General features: G+C 41.6%; 1 non-coding gene across 1 annotated transcript; it reads right to left on the bottom strand.

Annotated features, from left to right (window-relative positions):
- Nucleotides 1-4,172: 4,172 nt before the first annotated feature.
- Nucleotides 4,173-4,298, bottom strand: LOC122676276. The gene has a single exon (XR_006335545.1). It is a non-coding gene; the product is annotated as a U6atac minor spliceosomal RNA (small nuclear RNA).
- Nucleotides 4,299-5,355: the final 1,057 nt, after the last annotated feature.

The raw sequence follows: 5,355 nt of genomic DNA, 5'->3' as shown, positions 1-5,355 counted from the left end.
ACTGGAACTGGATATCTATGACATACAATGAACAAATCAATCAATAAAAATGGTCAACAAAACCCACTGAAAAAAATGTAAATGGGTATCATGTATGTAAAGAGATGTCCAGTTTCAGAAGTAGAGAAGTGCAAATGGGAAAAATAATAAGACCCACTTTACAACCATCAGATTGCCCAAAGTGAGAAAGTTGAATAAAACCAAATGTGGGCAAACAGATATTCTTGTGTATCCCTCCTCTCAACTCCGTGCTGTGGCAGGGTGGAGATTTGAGAGAGAGCTCAGAGGGGCTGAACCTCTCCCACTGAACGTCAATAAAACCAAGCTCAAACCTGGTTTTCAAGTTTCTTTCCAAAAGTCCTGCATCCTAGTAAACTGTTTATGAGATGGGAATAATTTGATAGTGAAAATATGAGAAAGCCTAGGTTAGTGCTCACCACCATGACATGGTGTCTTAGTTGTAGATGCTATAACAAAGTACCATAGGCTGGTTGGCTTCTAAACTACAGACATTCCTCAGAGTTTAGGAGGCTGGAAGTCCAAGATCATGGCTAGCACGTCAGGTTCTGGTGAGGTTCTCTTGGAAGTTGGATGCAGACTGTTGTCTTCCAGTTATATCCTTACAGAGCAGAGAGCAGAAGGAGGGGGCATGCTTTCTCCTAACTCTATAAAGGTACTAGTCCCACTTACGAGGGCTGCACTCTCATGATCTCATCTAATTCAAGTTATCCCCGAAAGATTCTACTTCCTATTAGCATTGCATTATGTGGTAGGGTTTCAAGACCTGAATCTGGGGAGGCTTACTAACAGTCAGTCCATAACACATTACATAATCTCATTGGCAATACATCACTGGGCAATTTGAGAGCATACCAAGCCTCTCTTTCCAAAAAAAAGAGCTCTTTGAAAGAAGAATGGAACTGGAGGAATCAACCTGTCTGACTTCAGACTCTACTACAAAGCCACAGTCATCAAGACAGTATGGTACTGGCACAAAGACAGAAATATAGATCAATGGAACAAAATAGAAAGCCCAGAGAGAAATCCACAAACCTATGGACACCTTATCTTTGACAAAGGAGGCAAGGATATACAATGGAAAAAAGACAACCTCTTTAACAAGTGGTGCTGGGAAAACTGGTCAACCACTTGTAAAAGAATGAAACTAGAACACTTTCTAACACCATACACAAAAATAAACTCAAAATGGATTAAAGATCTAAATGTAAGAACAGAAACTATAAAACTCCTAGAAGATAATATAGGCAAAACACTCTTCGACATGAATCACAGCAGGATCCTCTATGACCCACCTCCCAGAAGATTGGAAATAAAAGTAAAAATAAACAAATGGGACCTAATGAAACTTAAAAGCTTTTGCACAACGAAGGAAACTATAAGTAAGGTGAAAAGACAGCCCTCAGATTGGGAAAAAATAATAGCAAATGAAGAAACAGACAAAGGATTAATCTCAAAAATATACAAGCAACCCCTGAAGCTCAATTCCAGAAAAATAAATGACCCAATCAAAAAATGGGCCAAAGAACTAAACAAACATTTCTCCAAAGAAGACATACAGATGGCTAACAAACACATGAAAAGGTGCTCAACATCACTCATTATCAGAGAAATGCAAATCAAAACCAGAATGAGGTACCATTACACGCCAGTCAGGATGGCTGCTATCCAAAAGTCTACAAGCAATAAATGCTGGAGAGGGTGTGGAGAAAAGGGAACCCTCTTACACTGTTGGTGGGAATGCAAACTAGTACAGCCGCTATGGAGAACAGTGTGGAGATTTCTTAAAAAACTGGAAATAGACCTGCCATATGACCCAGCAATCCCACTTCTGGGCATACACACTGAGGAACCCAGATCTGAAAGAGACACGTGCACCCCAATGTTCATCGCAGCACTGTTTATAATAGCCAGGACATGGAAGCAACCTAGATGCCCATCAGCAGACGAATGGATAAGAAAGCTGCGGTACATATACACCATGGAATATTACTCAGCCATTAAAAAGAATTCATTTGAATCAGTTCTAATGAGATGGATGAAACTGGAGCCCATTATACAGAGTGAAGTAAGCCAGAAAGATAAAGAACATTACAGCATACTAACACATATATATGGAATTTAGAAAGATGGTAATGATAACCCTATATGCAAAACAGAAAAAGAGACACAGAAGTACAGAACAGACTTTTGGACTCTGTGGGAGAAGGTGAGGGTGGGATGTTTTGAGAGAACAGCATATATATTATCTATGGTGAAACAGATCACCAGCCCAGGTGGGATGTGTGAGACAAGTGCTCGGGCCTGGTGCACTGGGAAGACCCAGAGGAATCGGGTGGAGAGGGAGGTGGGAGGGGGGATCGGGATGGGGAATACATGTAACTCCATGGGTGATTCATGTCAATGTATGACAAAACCCACTACAATATTGTGAAGTAATTAGATTCCAACTAATAAAAATAAATGAAAAATTAAAAAAAAAAAGAGCTCTTTAAGGAACAAAAGGCACAAGAGGCACACCTCTCTCCAGGACCCTCACAGAATTTCATGTGGCCATCCTCTTATTGTATGAGTGTGTGCTCAGTCATGTGCGACTGGACTTTGCGATCCCATAGACTATGGCCTGCCAGGCTCCTCTATGCATGGAATTCTCCAGGCAAGAATACTGGAGTGGGTAGCCATTCCCTTCTCCTGGGGCTCTCCCAACCCAGGGATGGAACCCACATCTCCTGTGTCTCCTTGCATCTCTTGCACCTCCTGCATGGGCAGGCAGATTCTTTACCATTGAGCCACCTGGGGAGCGCCATCCTCTTAGTCTCACGATGTTAGAGTGGTTCCTCTTCCTATCAGAGCATCATACCCAGAGACTCTGCGTGCAGGGTGAAGGGGGGGCATCACCTTGGCCCACAGCATTGCATAGAACTTGGGATCCAGTTATAAATTAGTCCCTAAGGGGCAGGAGAACATCCCAGTAATTTGTTTTGACAAAAGCTAGATTAAACATTTCTAGGTCATTTGGTGCTCAGTGTGGCTCAATTAGACATACCCGAACCTACAGGCATCTGGCTTGTTGTATTTTTGGAGAGCAAACCAGTTTGAGACAGAAAGTCACCAAGGCAACTTCGTGTGGTTGGGAGACAGGAAGCCATAAACCCTCCTCATCCCAGGCTTTGGGGCAGACACCCTTTAGGTACCATTTGCTGCCATCAGCTTGTTAGGGTAGCTTGTTAATGGGTATATGCATTGTAAAATTACATGGACTTGCTTATTTATTTTCTTTTTCATACAGACTTCAAAGTGCCATTATTAATACAAGCACTGCTATCAAAGATGTCAGATCTCATTTTTTAAGTTTTCAAATCTCAAATTTGGGTTGTCTCTGTTACTTTATATTCAGAAGCTTTGTGTGATTCATCCCACAGCGTGTGTTATTGGATTCCTTAGGATTTCATATATTCCAGCAACTTGTAATGGTTTGTGTAAACATCATACCTGGCTTGCATTAAATGAAAGAGTTTAGTCATTTTAAATGCAGAGTAGTCCCTATTGGATCTCTATCTTTTAAAACTGATTTTGCTTTTAAGCTAGTGGCTTCATTATTTTTCTTTTAAAATGCAACTTATTTAGAGCCATTTTCCCCTGTGACATTAGTTTCAAACTAGCTTGTCTTGTGTAATTTTCCTGAAGAATTTTTGGTCATAATGGGGGTGGCTAAGCAAATCTGACAAGCTAGATACATTTCCCCCGATTTATTTCATTTGAACAGCTTGGTATTTACTTAGTATTCCATGGTATAAATACGAGGGCTTCCCTGATGGCTCAGTTGGTAAAGAATCTACCAGCAAAGCAGGAGACCCGGGTTCGATTCCTGGGTTGGGAAAATCCCCTGGAGAAGGAAATAACAACCCACTCCAGTATTCTTGCCTGGCAAGGCAGGCTTGCCTGGCCAGAGGAGCCTGGCAGGCTACAGTCCATGGGGTTACAAGAGTCAGACATGACTTAGTGACAGACAGACCATGGTATAAAACAACAGAAGGATTTTACAAATTGTTTTCAGGTTTAAATTACCTAACAAAGTTCTATACATTTTTTTTTACAGGTTTAATGGGTTTGATAAGTTTACCCTTTCAGTTCCTATTTGCGCAAAACAAAACAAAAAACAGTGGTTAGATGCTACAAAGTAGGTGGTAGTGACTTAACCATATGCGTGTTGCCAGGCCTGAGGACCTCTTCCATCCTTGTCAAGGGGAACGCTAACCTTCTCTCCTTTCACGCAACACCTATACATATTTTTAAAGGGGGATTAAAACCACCAATAGTAACAGTGGCAGCTCTTAAACATCAAGTTAGGATTCTTGTTGAAAAGTAAAGATGTGGACTAAATCCATCCAGTGTCTGATTGCACATCAGATGATAAAGATCAGCTTCCCCTCTGTGGGAATGCTAAAACTATTCTCACTGCATCTCCTTTCCTCCCCTTTGCACTTTTGCATGGGATATTATTTCAGCGCTATATAGGGAGCCAGCTACATAATAAGCACTCATGTAATGCTCTGGGGTTGCCAGGAAGCTTAGCAGTTACTTGTCCAGCCAACCATTGAATAAAGTGTCATAGGACTTTTCCCAGGTTAGAGGATGTCTCTAGAGGGTTATTAGCAGTTATTGATATCATTTTCCTTGCGATGAGATGGACAGTTTAGGACTCTTTAAGTCAAAGGGTTTTGTCTACCCATTTTTTGCTATCAAATACAGTGCTAGGAAATAATCTTATTTTGTTTACCTTGCTTTGAGTTTCCTGTCAAAAGTGAGATTTAAAGATGTGAATAGCTCTGGAACTCAAGGTGGCAGAGCTTGGTGATGGGATATAGAAGAAAGGTTTTGCTCATAGTTCTCTCGTCTTCGGCAGAAATGTGGTAGGTATTTCAGTAGAAAACAGTAGTGATGGCAAGATGGTCTGGTTCTTTTCTTGGACTTTATTCAGAGCAGAAATCTTGGGTCCATTGTGTCTGTCAACAATAATTCTCTTAATTCACTCAGGACGATGGGAGGTGAGAGTCTTTCTGTCCTCTAGAAGAACCATAGGAAGCAAGTTAGCACAATCTTCTAACACAGAAGCTTCTTAAACAAGTATATGTTTATTTATTTATGGCTGTGCTGTGTCTTCATTGTTACAAGTGGGCTTTCTCTAGTGGCAGCAAGCGGGGGCTGCTCTTCCAGTTGCGGCGCGTAGCTTCTGATTGCGGCGTCTTCTCCCGTGGTGCACAGGCTCTAGGCTTGCAGGCTTCAGTAACTGTGACCTGTGGGCTCAGTAGTCGTGGCACGTGGGCTCTAGAGGGC

Source organism: Cervus elaphus, chromosome 19, assembly GCF_910594005.1.
Source record: "Cervus elaphus chromosome 19, mCerEla1.1, whole genome shotgun sequence".
Lineage (NCBI taxonomy): Eukaryota > Metazoa > Chordata > Mammalia > Artiodactyla > Cervidae > Cervus > Cervus elaphus.
The sequence above is the reverse complement of the archived record's forward strand: the minus strand, read 5'-3'. Positions and strand labels throughout refer to the sequence as shown.